At 37.1% G+C, this 14,106-nt stretch overlaps 1 long non-coding RNA gene across 1 annotated transcript in view; it reads right to left on the bottom strand.

Moving 5' to 3' along the window:
* Positions 1 to 364: 364 nt before the first annotated feature.
* LOC120768478 overlaps positions 365 to 14,106 on the bottom strand; it is a 50,223-nt gene continuing 36,481 nt past the window's right edge. The window contains exon 3 of the long non-coding RNA XR_005704765.1: positions 365 to 410. This is a non-coding gene — a long non-coding RNA (uncharacterized LOC120768478). The remainder of the gene's footprint in view (positions 411 to 14,106) is intronic.

Below are 14,106 nucleotides of genomic sequence, written 5' to 3'. Positions count from 1 at the left end.
TTTTGAAAAGTGGCTGTCCGGAGTCTTCGCAAATAAGGAGGGGGGGGAGGGGGGGCTGGGAGTGTGGGTTCTACGAGGGGGTATTATGAAGTTCCCGTCTAGATGGAAACAGATTATCGAAAGAAACGGCGAATATTTGAACTAAATCCGATCACTGTAACATTTTTTATAAAGCATTGAATAAAGAGCAAAAAAGCAGAAGGGAGATATTTGACAACAAAGATAAAAACAAAGGTAAAGATATATTTATATTATTTTATATTATATTAAATGCAACCGTGAAGAGTAATATTGTTGAGGTTTGTTCGTATACCTTAGTGAAATTCAATTCATATATCATTACATTATTTATTAATAGCCACATACCTTTATTTAAATTCGAAGAAATTTTCGCTCACGCGCATTGAAATCTGCAATAAATAATTCAAAATGTAAGTTCTAGTTGTTTTTGTGTTAATAAATTCATACAGTGTAATCCATTTATAATGGACTCGCTTAAGATGGAAACTCTGTTATTATATACCTCTGTGTCAAGTCCCAGTTCAAACATATGTAAAAAACTCGGTTAAAATAGACTCGGTTATAATGGACTCCGGTTATAATATACAATAAAACCGGATTTTGTCCATTATAACCGAAGCTTTCAAAATCAAATTTCAAAGTTGGCAATCAGTTGGCAATAAGCAAAATTTTGTACTTCCCCGAATTCGATCAAGAGACACAATCAGTCTCTGCAGCAGAAAATGTTTATTTTTTCTTGGAAATAAGTCAAAGAAGGCAAACAACTTCTGCGGTGGGCTATAAAGCTATAATCGAAATTGAAGGAGGAACTTCCCAAGCTGACATTTGCTTGAACAAAAACCTAAAAAAACAGACTGTTTCGAACATATTTTTTAATCGGGAAAAAATTAAAAATGATTGGAAAGTCAACGACAAGAGAAAAAAAATAAGATTTTCGACACATCCTCAAGTTGATGAATTACAGTTTAAATGGTTTCAGCAGAAAAGGGCCAATAATTTTCCAGTAAGTGGTCCAATGCTAATGATGAAAGCCAATGAATTCGGAGAAGCTGTCACTGCTAATATTAAATGCAGTTCCGGATGGCTAGACAGATTTAAAAAGAGGCATAATATTTGCTTCGGCAAAATTTGTGGTGAATCGGCTTCTGTGGACCAAGGTGTTACAAATGACTGGCTATTACAAACCTGGCCTACAATAAGTAACAATTATTCCATGGACAACATTTTTAACGTGGACGAAACGGGAATTTTCTATATGATGCTGCCTGACAAAACACATAAGATCAAAGGTGAAACATAGTGGTGGAAAAATGTCTAAAGAAGAATAACTGCCATGATTTGTGCTAATGCGTCGGGCACGGTAAAACGGAAAATATTGGTTATTGGTAAGTTTTAAATACAATCCGCTGTTTCTGAACAATGCCTGCTTTCAGGAAAATATAACAACCCCAGATGCTTTAAAAACGTTAAAACGTTGCCGGTAGATTATTGTGCTAACAACAAATCCTGGATGACTTTTCAGACCTTTACTGACTATTTAAAGAAATGGGATTGTGAACTTATAAAAGCCAAGACTGAAATTTTGCTATTAGTAGATAATTGCCCTGCTCATCCTCAAGTTCATCTTCACAACATTAAACCACATTTTCTTCCGCCTAATACTACATCGGTTCTTCAGCCTATGGATCAAGGCGTCATTAATAGCTTGAAACAATCTTATAGAAAGCAGCTTCTGATGAAAATTATGAAGAACACTCAGACAATGACTTAATTCAAGACTTTCTGCATGAGCTGCTTGAAGAAGACTCCGGTGATGAAGATTTAGCACAGCCCGAAACTATAATAAAAATAGAAGACGCTACCATTTATTCTAGGAAACTGAAGCTATATTTTCAACAAAAAGAGAATAGTTCAGATGCAATCAATTTGCTCAATAAACTCAAAATCAGACTACAAAAAGATTTTGCCAATAAGGCATTCACCCAAAAGAAAATCACTGACTTTTTTCAAAAGACTTAATTAAACTTATTATTTTCTTAATTTTGTATTTTTATTCATAAACTTTATTGCTTTAATAAAAAAAACACATTGAATTTACTTTTTGAGTTAAAAATTTTATATTCTGATTAGATGGACACTCGGTTATAATGGACAATTTGACATGGTCCCGTGGAGTCCATTATAACCGGATTACACTGTACATATAATAATTTGTATGATAAAGTTTAAATACCGGAAATATAACAAATAAATTAGTTAAATAAGTTTGTGTGTGTGTATGTGTGCATTTCCATATCAATTGTTGTCTTTAAAATTGCCATTGAAGCTTTGACAATGACGACTTAGGCAAATAATTTATTGAATGCACAAAGCTTAGTGCAAGCACAGCTGTCTACACACATACATACATACATATATGTGCAAATCTAAGCCAACAAAAAAGCAAACAAGCGATTAAATGAGGACGTTTGTTATTGCATATTTACTGAGCTAATATCTTTTTATGAATGAAAATTTTGCTTGCTTGCTTGTATGAGCGTGTGTATGTATGTATGTGCTTTTAAAATGCAGTCTGTGCAATTCACATGACAATAAAATAGAAATTATAAATAAATTACAATGGCAAAATCAAACAACGGCACTTGAGCGAAACACACACACATATAGTATATGTCGTGCTTGTGTCAACATGATAATGTTTATATCTAATTTTTACGCTTATCAAAGCGTTTTGCTGGAAATGAATGCAATTCATCAAAGCAAACTTCGACAGAACGATAAAGTTATGCATATTTATACATATATGTATATGTGAGTATACATATGTAGTACACAAATATCAGGGTGGATGAAAAAAAAACAATATTTTTTTTTCGTTTGGTACTCTGAAAAATAGGTTCCTAGACACCTCTAAGAAAGCCTCTCCAAGCATGAGTTCTTAACTGTAACGGGAAGGTCCTCCTTCTTACAGTTTTCTATTTTTTCTTATTATCAGATAGAAAAATTTATATCTCGCTTCCAACTACTGCAAAAAATATCTTGTTCCTTAGATTTTGTAGGAAATTGAATGCTCTACAAAAATGGTATCTTACGATTTTATCGTAAACCCAACCGTTTAAAAGATATTAACGGTTGAAGTTTGATTATTCTTGGCAAAATTTTTTATTTCGTATGAATTTTATTTTATTTTTATTTATTTATTTATTTAATGAAAAAAATCATTATGAATGATGAAACTCATAGGTTTTTGAAGCGGCTTTCTTAAAGGTTCAAACGAAAAAAAAAACGTTTTTTTTTTGATCCACCCTAATAAATATATACATATGTTTTACATAAATATATACACACACATACATACATATTCAATATTATTATTGGGCTTGTCTTTTATCAAGCAAATGTTTTACAAGTGATTTGTCATTACTTCTTCACACAATTAATGATTGCCTATTAAAGTGGGCTTACGGCATTATTATAGCAAAGTAATTCGACCAAATGTTGACAAACACTTGATTAATAGAATGACATTTATCGAAAAGTTCTGCAGATATAGTGATTAATGACCGGCATTTGTTCCATTATATCATTTCACTGGGGTTAAATTTACAGAGAAACGAGTAAGAAAGGTTTAAATTCGGGTACAACCGAACATTTTATGCTCTCTACAACTAGCAATCTTTTGATGACGACCATGGCAAACGAAATAAGGACTACGATTTGAGGGCATGTACCTTGAATGTCCGGTCCCTTAATTGGGAAGGTGCCGTTGCCCAGCTGGTTGATGTCCTCGTGAAAAAAAAGGCTGACATCACCGCCGTCCAAGAAATGCGATGGACGGGACAAGGACAGAGACGAGTAGGTCCTTGAAGCATTTACTACAGTGGCCATATAAAGGAGCGCAAGTTTGGTGTGGGATTCGTGGTGGCAGAGAGACTCCGTCGCCGAGTACTATCATTCACAGCGGTGAATGAACGTCTAGCCACAATCCACATCAAAGCGAGATTCTTCAAAATATCACTGATTTGCGCCCACGCCCCGACGGAAGAGAAGAACGATGTGACCAAAGATGCCTTTTATGAGCGCTTGGAGCGCACTTATGAGAGCTGCCACCGCCACGATGTCAAAATCGTACTTGGCGACTTTAACGCCAGGGTGGGGAAAGAAAAAATCTTTCTCACTACGGTCGGTAAATTCAGTCTCCACGAGGAAACATCCCCAAAAGGGGTTGAAGCTGGTCGACTTCGCCGGGACCTGAAATATGGTTATCTGTAGTACTAGATTCCAGCATAAGAAGATTCATCAAGCTACCTGTCTCTCTCCGGATCGAAAAACTACCAACCAGAACGATCATGTTGTGATAGACGAATCCTAACATCGACTCGGACCACTATCTTGTTGCAGCTAAGATTCGCACCCGCCTCTGTGCAGCAAAAAACGCGCGCCACCAAACACAAGGAAGGTTCGACGTCGAGAAGCTGCAATCACAACAGACAGCCGAACGATTTTCTACTCGGCTTGCACTCCTGCTCTCTGAGAGCACTCGTCAACAACTCGGTATAAGGGAACTGTGGGACGGCATTTCAAACTCCTTACGTACAGCTGTAACCGCAACCATTAGCTTTCGGAAAGTGCAAAAGAACAGCTGATACGACGAGGAGTGGCGTGTCGCAACAGAGAGAAAACAGGCTGCCTACCTCGCAACGTTACGATCGACCACAACACGTGCGGGATGAGATAGATACCGAGAGTTGAAGAGGGAAGCGAGACGCATTTGCAGACAGAAAAAAAAAGAGGCCGAAACGTGTGAGTACGAAGATCTGATTTTTCGAACGGAGTGGAGGTCCTCCTCTTGCTCTGCTTCACCCCGCGGGTACTGCATCGAATACTCTTAGAACTTTAGAACAGCGTAGCCGCAGTCTCCTAATTAGTTGAACTTTGCCAATGTCATCTTTATATCTCGTACAGACAACGGATCATAAATCTTCCGAAGAACATTTCTCTCGAAAACTCGTAACGCCGACTCATCAGTTGTCATCATCGTCTATGTCACTGCACCATAGAGCAGAACGGGAATAGTGAGTGACTCATAGAGTTTGGTTTTTGTTCGTCGGGAGAGGACTTTGCTTCCCAATTGCCCATTCAGTCCGAAGTAGCACCTCTGTTAATACTGATTCCAAGATAGACGAAATTGTCTACGACTTCGAAGTTACGACTGTTAACAGTGACTTGAGAGCCAAGTCGCGAATGCGACGACTGTTTGTTTGATAACAGTAGATATTTCGTCTTGCCCTCGTTCTGTCTCAGACCCATTTTCTTCGCTTCCTTATACAGTCTGTAGAAAGCAGAACAAACAGCGTGGTTGTTGAGGTCAATGAGATCAATATCATAGGCGTATGCCAGCAGCTGCTCCTTATCAGTTCTTCGCCACCGTATTTGTATAGCTCGGCCGGCGATCCATCGGCCCACGCCAGTTTGTTATTCTTGAGACGGGTAGTTGCTATTCGAACTTCTTCATGGTCGGTCAATGGAACGTCCGCTTTATCGTCATCGATTGGGGATTCGGGCTCACCATTTCCTGGTGTTATGTTTTCACTGCCATTCAGCAGGCTGAAGAAGTGTTCCCTCTATAACTTCAGTATGCTCTGGGCATCAGTCACTAGATCACCCTTGAATGTTCTACAAGGGTACGCTCCGGTCTTAAAACCTTTAGTTAATCGCCGTATATTTTCGAAGAAATTTTGAGTGTTACCTCTGCCGGCCAGCAGTTTTTGTTGTATTTGAACAATTTTAAATCACAAGGTGGAATGCTCTAGAGGAATTACTGGTGCAAAGTTGTATCTCGTTAAATTAATTGCTTCTTGATTTTTATGAAATGATTTAAAAAATTGTGTGATATGAAAAGTAGGAAAAAAGTGCCTACGCTTTTCAAGATGGACGAAAAGGCTCGAAAGAGCTAAAGGCTATCCCAAAAAGCGAGTTTGAGTAGTGTTTCGACGATTGAGGACTATTTCGCAGACAACAAAAATTAATGTAGATGAATGAATAAACATTTTTTCGAAAATCCAAATTACTTGTTACTTTTTGATCACACTTCACAATGTTAGCTTGGCAAAATCTCTCAACTTTGTGCTTAGAACAGTGAGGTCTACAAATTGCACGGCTTCTAAATTTCCCGTCACTTCTGTTTATTGGCTACAGAGACCTCTAAACTTTACGCGATAAGTGAAAGTATAAAGAGTTCTTGAAACAATTTTGTATGCTTAAGAAGTTTACTAAACAGCCTTAAATATGCTAAAATACAGTCTACACGAATATTAAATTATGGACCAAATACTCAGAACAGCTAGACCAGTAATCAAGCGAAAGCTTACATAATCAAAATAATCTTGTGAATATGTAATAATTATATTAAGAGGAGGACGAATTAAAGCTGTCAACGGCTTTCGACTTCGAACCGGAACTATTCACATGACTTTGTACCGCACTAACTGAGAGAATACCGAACTTGAAGTTCGTATCACATACAATTTATCGAAGCTTACCGGTGCTCAGACCGAGAAACTTGAATTATGAACTACTTAGAACTAATTGAAAACCTTTTTTTCGAAAATTTCATTAAACAAAATCATGCTCTATCTCAGCTCATGTCTTTTTTACAAAAAAAAAAAAATTACTTTGAGATTATATAATTATTATTTCATATAAAACTCCACGCAATCCACTGCAGCCGGAGACTCAATGCTATTGACCATTTTGTGCTAAGTATATTTAAACAAGATACTACGTCGATTATTTTGCCTTAAGACTTGTAAGTGCGCAAATCTAACTGTAGTTTCCATAATTCATGCCAGAAAACAGCATAACTCAAATATTTACAAACTTCTTAAAGCAAATGTACAAGGCAAATATGCATGTAAATATGTGTCTACAAGTAACCGCTGCGGGAGATTCTTAACAAACACATGACTACATACATACATACATATGTGTATACATGGATCATACATACGACCTACGCTTTTCCCACATTTCTTTGGGCCAAAATGGGTAACCTAAATAATTCAACATTCAGCCATGGCTAAGCAAATCTGCAAATAATGGAAGAATCTCAAACAATGCCAAAGACATATACAAGTGTATAAATGCATATATGTATGTATTAGGGTGAGGAAAAAAAAACAAGTTGAAATTTAAAAAAAAAATTAAAAATTTTAATTTTTTTAATTTTAAAAACTTGAAAATCTTTCCTATACAAGTGTATAAATGCATATATGTATTAGGGTGAGGAAAAAAAATTAAAAATTTTTTTAATTTTAAAAACTTGAAAATCTTTCCTATACAAGTGTATAAATGCATATATGTATGTATTAGGGTGAGGCAAAAAAAAAAAGTTGAAATTAAAAAAAGTTTGTAAAAATTTTAAATTTTTTGATTTCAAAAATTTGAATTTCTTTGCTGTACAAGTGGATAAATGCATATATGTACATATGTATTAGGGTGAGGAAAAAAAATATTTTAATTTTAAAAATTAAATATTTTTCCATAATAAAAGAAATCCTAGATACGGTGTGAAAATGGATGAAATCGGATGATAAACCCGCTCACTCCCCATATAACTGTACTGTTAAAAACTACTAAAAGCCCAATAAATCTCTAAATAAATAAGCGAGAGACGTTTAATTTTACCTGCGAGATAGTATGAGAGGGCTTTATGGTATCCAATGTGAAAATTGGACGATGGGCGTGACACCGCCCACTTTTAGGTGGAAACACTTATCCCGAGATCAAACCGAATGTGCTTAGAATGGACGAAAATAAGGTAAAACTCGCCCTAGACACCATATAACTAATAAGCCTTATATACCTGAAAGTATTACCCTGCCGTTCATCTTTGCAAGTTGCAAAAGTATGAAATGTTCGGTTAGACCCGAACTAAGCGCTTCGTTACTTGCTTAAAAAAATATAATGTTTTAGCCAAAAAAAATTTTGGCCATTTCGGAGAAGATTTTAACGGTATCTAAAAAATTTTAAAAATTAAGAGAAAAAATTAATTTGAAATTTGAAATTAATTTTTTTACCCATCCTAATTTTTTCGACATTTTGAACAAATTTAAAAAAATTTTTTAAAATTAAAAGAAAAATGTAGTTGAAAAAATGTTTATGATTTTTTATCTAAATAAAAAAAAAATAAAAAATTTTTAAATTAAAAAACAATTTTAAAATTAATTTTTATTTGAAAAAAATTTTTTGACCCACCCTAATAAGTCTGCACATCGGTATATGCACATATACATATGTATATACATATATGTATATAACAAAAAACTTTTAAAGTTAAAACAACAATTTTAAAATTAATTTTTAGTTGAAATTTTTTTTTTTTTTACCCACCCTAATATGTCTGTACGTCGATATATATGCATCTATGTGGCGGCAACAACAAATACCGGTAAGTGAATAAAGCCGCTTTCAGAGCAAGAGTTAGACAAAAGCATTGCTAGAGACGAAGTTGGTGAAGAATTAGAATACAAATTAGTAGCGTTGCTAGAAGAATGAACGCCAGTAACACCCGCTAGAGGAGACGACGACGAGTAGAGTAGAGCGGCGTGGGGAGGAAGCAAACGGGAAACTCATTGAAAATTCCATAAACGTAATTAGAACATGTAAATGTTGCAAAAAAACGTAAAGCCCGGCCTATTTGAATGGCTGACTGGCAGGCGGATGGCTTGAGGAATGCAGAGCAGTTGTTTGTGTGTATGTGTATGTGCATACAAATATCACCAAAGAAATGATTGCTTAATGGCTTCGTTTGGCTCATGGCTTTGCTGACGACGATTCTATGAATGAATTATTCGCCACTCTTTGAATACTTTGCCGCTTTTTCCCGCTACATTAGTTATTGTTGGTATTGCTGTCGTGGTTTTTGTGCAGCAGCAGCTGGGAACCAAGTAGTACATGAAGCACTTGCGTTTGCATAGAGAGATTGCGGATTGCAGAATTCGATACTTTGCTACTGTGCAATATATGTGAGTGTGTACATACATATGTATGTATGTAAATGTGAGCATGTCTCTATATAAGCACACTCTTGGCTATTGCCAACCATACTCCACTTAGCATTTGTCATTCGTAATCGCCGAGACTGCTTCCAGGCGAGCGAACATACTTTTGGCTATTGTTACTTGTCATTCCCTATTCACTTATATGTACATACATATACACGAATAGTAACATACAGCGCTCGAAAAGTCGATGAAGCTTTACGATTGAAAAGTACATACTTGGATTGAGTCACCGCTAAAGATAGAATCACTGTTGACGAGAAAAAGAGCCTTCTAACACACCCAAGAGAATATTTGACCTTAAATGGCCCTATAGGAGGATGGAGTTATGTGTAGAAGTTCACGAAAGTGAGGAAAGTTCTCTGATTCTTTTACTTTTGACTGAAGCAGCTCACGTCTTTCGGTCTTAGACCAAGTATCCTCTGGGTAGTCGAAAAAACATCCGGTTGAAGGCGAGCTAAAGTGAGAAGGCATCCTCAGGCAAAACGTCTCCATTGAAAATAAAACAACAGCCTCAGATGAAAGACTCCCCTTTTGATGACGATCACGGTAAACGAATTAAGGATTCCGATTTAAGTGCATGTACCTGGAATGCCGCCCAGCTGGTTGATGTCATAGTGAAAGTAAAGCTGACATCACCGCTGTCACAGAAGTGCGATGTGGATGAACGTATTTCCACAATCCGCATCAAAGTGAAGTTCTTCAACATATCGCTAATTTGCGCACACGGCCCGAGGAAAGGAATGGATGTAGTAAACAAAGATGTCTTCTATGAGTGCTTGGAGCGCAGCTATGAGAGCTGCCACCACCACGATGTCAAAATCGTGCTTTGCGACTTTAACGCCAGGGTCGGCAAAGAAAGTACTTTTGGCGCAACGGTCCGTAAATTCAGCCTCCATGATGAAACATCCCCAAATGGTTTGACGCTGATCCACTACGCCGGGGCCGGAAATATTGTTATCTGTAGTGCTACATTCGATCATAGGAAAATTCATCAAGCTACCTAGCCTTCTCCGGATCGAAAAGTCTCCAACCAGATCGATCATGTTGTGATAGACGGAAGTTAGGTCTCTAGTAATTTTGACGTGTGTACCCTCCGAGATCCTAACATCGAATCGGACCACTATCTTGTTGCAGCCAAACACACAACAACACAAGAAAGGTTCGATGTCGAGAAGCTGCAATCACAACAGACATCCAAACGGATGTTCTCCTGTCCTCTGAGAGCACTCATCAGCAACTCGATGTAAGGGAACTGTTTCAAGCTCCTTATGTGCAGCTACAAATGAAACCATTGGTTTTCGGAAAACGCAAAAGAACAGCTGGTACGACGAGGTGTGCCGTATCGCAGCGGAGAGAAAACAGACTGCCTACCTTACAACGTTACATTCGACCACAACTCATGCGGCATGGGATAGATACCGAGAGGTGAGGAGTGAAACGAGACGCATTTGCTGAAAAAAAAGGAGAGAGGCCGAAATGCGTGAGTCCGAAGAGCTTGATAAGCTGGCCGACAGGGATAATGCTCGAATATTCTAAGTAAAGATGTGGCGACTAACAGAAGGTTTCAAGACCGGATCATACTCTTGTGGAACCCTCAGAGGTGATCCAGTGACTGCTGTCCAGAGCATACTAAAATTATGGAGGGAATATTTCTCCAGCCTGCTGAATGGCAGTGAAAGCATAACACCAGAATATGGCGAATCCGATTGCCCAATCGATGACGATGGAGCAGATGTTCCACTGTCTGACAATGAAGAAGTCCGCTGGATTGCCGCCGAGCTATTCAAGTGCGGCGGCGAAGAACTGATAAAGTATATCCGACAATATTTTATGATATTTACTAGGCATTATCAAACGTCCCTCATCATTTTGACGCACCTTGAAATGCGCCGTCAAGTAAACACATACGTTTGTATACCTAAATTGTTTAAATGCATATCTGCGGTGATATTGGAAAATGCATGCTTCAAGGTGTAGTCGTATCTTTCGTATATGCAAATATCTAACCAAATATCTCTCGTATAAAACGAGCTTGCAGATGTTGCTGCAGTGGGAAATATGCAAATACCCCATATATCAATGGGGAATCACGAGATCTAGCGCAGCGTTGGAAGTAGGGCAGTTGGGAGAATTTATTCATTGGCTGCGTTGGTAAGTAGTCTGCTAGGAGATAAAGGAGTGTAAATATTTGCATATGACTATATAGATATATTTCTACAAACAGCGGTGGTAGTTATAACGGGTTTACGGGTTTACTTAATAATACTAATGCGGTGTTTACACTTTTATTAGATGTGATCGCATTTACTCTTTGGATTTGATGCAACGGGTACTACCAACCAAGAAATCCATGTTGGTGTCTTGTGAACAGTTGGATTTTGAACCTGGATAGCATGTGTATCGATCATTTCTCCTGCTATAAATGAACCAACAATTCAATAAATGGTATTATAAGATCCTGAAGGCTAAACTGTAAAGAGAATGGATTAACCGCCAGTACCGTCTATATACGTTTCGTTAACTTATCCGACAAAGCAGTAGTCATGGTGAAGGTCCAATAGCAATTGGCTGCCATTTTAATGACAATGGAGGATTTTAATTTCGCTCCCGACGCGCATAAAACATTTCTGAGTCCACGAAATATTTTTTATAGCTGCGACCCTACTTTATATGCTTTGGTTTCTCGTAAAGATCACGAAATCCGTTTGTATTTTCCCTACTCATGAAAGATGTTCTATAGTCTCTTCTTCTTCTACCATTTGGTAGCTTCTACAATAGCCAATAAGACAGTGATTTATTAGCCCCGCTAACAGAGTTTTTATAACATACGTTCTGAATTTTATTCATCTTCAGTCTTCACCGCGATTTAGCTTAATTTACATATAACATATTCGTCGATACAATATCTCCAATTTTTCCTGGAGTCTTATTGTAGGATGATGCCTGATTTGACTGGCGTTCATCCGCTTCACAATTGTCAGTACTAAAACTGTGTTCTAAAACCCATTGCCGCTTTATCGTGAAATGGAATGTTCGATCCATTAAGAGATCATTGTTTCACTAACTTTGATAAAACCCTAAGAGACTTTAGGGATTTCAAAGCCGCTTGGTTATCTGTATATATAAAAATATTCCATGTTGAGGGCACATACTTTTTCAGAATAAAAAGATTTTCTTTAATTGCTGTGAGCTCCGTTTGGTAGACACTACAGTAGTCTGCTAGTCAGAAGGTGATTCTGATTTCTAATTTTACTAAACAGATACTATTTCCCACCGCATAGATACTTATCCCTGTGGCCCTGTCCACCTCATCCCTATCCCACTGCTCTCTGGAACGGAAAGCAATATTGGGGACCGAATTTAAGTTTAAGTTTAGGGATTGTGGGGTTATGAAAATTCGTGATATGGGGTGGAAACGCGAAATTGCTAGGTATCTTAGAATACCCCTTATTACAGGCGACTAATAGAGAGAATCAAGCCCCATCCGAGCTCAATTGTCAGAGGTCAAAATATGTACAATAATTCATATTTATGAATCCTTATAACGTGAAGTTTTTGTATAATTCTCCGAAGACTTCAAGCAAAGAGTGTTATTAATTATTACACAAAATGGACCGAAACTCTGCCATATTTTATAAGGTTGCCATGGTCAAGTGTAAGCTCAACCAGCTACAATATATTAAAACTTCCTTTTGAAGCTGTGTAACTGAGAAAAAAAACTGAGAGATAATTGTTTCAATCTTACAGCTCAATCTTAAGCCGAGACTAGTCGGCAAAGCACATAGTAACTTGAAATCAACTCAGTCGGACTACAGGCTATCTAGAAACAGCAATAGTTATACTAAAAAATGAGAAAAAACTGAAAAATTCTTTTTTGAGCTCTACATCTTAGTCTCAAACCAAAACTAGTGGGCAAAGCACATAGTACGACCTTGAAATTAACACAGTCGCACTACAGTGAAAGCAAAAGTTAAAAATAACTCTTAAAGGCGTTGATTGGGTTTTGCAATTTTATAATTTTTTATTATTATTTTTAATACTATGATTTGTCTGAATTATTTTCCCAAAATTTCTATACAATCGCAATAAAATCATAGGAGAGCGGCCCGTCAGGCTAGACCGGTGGTCTCCATCAATCTTTGATTGTATTTTTCTCGAAACATCATTCTCAAGGTCTGTGCTCACGATTTGTCTGAAACTAGTGAAGCATCTTATTGAAATTTTTCAAAGTTCGTCTAAGTAGTATGACCTTGTGAATGACCCAAGAACGTTTGTGATTACAACTAATTTTTTTAAAGCAATTTGTGGTAAGAATTAGACCTGAAATCATACAAAAGAACTTTTTTTCTTCAAATCTTTCGATTAATCATGCACTATACGCGTCTACCAACCGATGAGTGTTGATTTTTTTATTTTAAATGGATAATTCGTCTGTTATGCTGAGCACCGCGAAGCGACGTTTTTGGGTGACGCCTCCGGAAAGCAGCTACCAATGGGTGAATTTCTAAAAAAAATGTATGAAAAATGCTGCTGGCATTTCTGGAATTATCACAAAAGCATATACAGAGTTGCCAGCCATATTATTTTTTAAGAAATAACCCACCAACAGCAATTAATATACAAATCACATATAGCATTTTTGGTATTGACGAGAGAATTTCATGCAACAAATGAACAATAAATCACACTAAAGCGAAGAAAGGACAAAACGATTTTACATTATTCAATGCAAAGCAAAGCGGAGCAAAGCGTACAAAAAGTACTGTTGAAAAGCGTCATCGCAAGTGTCAAATAGCTGGGATTGCTATGGAAACACGTTCAACTGCCAATTTGTCATTGTGTCAAGAATTAACATTTTCGTTACAACCGTTATGATTTGCATGAGTATTTTGCATTTTTAGTTTTATTTTGGATTTCTTGCGTTACGCTTGAGTTTCGGGTAAACGCTGTTCGTAGTAGGTATTCGTAGTAGTCACAGAGTGCATGCATTTTAACCTTAAATTGTGGCATTCATTTCCGT

The sequence above is a fragment of the Bactrocera tryoni genome, chromosome 2 (assembly GCF_016617805.1).
Source record: "Bactrocera tryoni isolate S06 chromosome 2, CSIRO_BtryS06_freeze2, whole genome shotgun sequence".
Taxonomy (NCBI): domain Eukaryota; kingdom Metazoa; phylum Arthropoda; class Insecta; order Diptera; family Tephritidae; genus Bactrocera; species Bactrocera tryoni.
The sequence above is the reverse complement of the archived record's forward strand: the minus strand, read 5'-3'. Positions and strand labels throughout refer to the sequence as shown.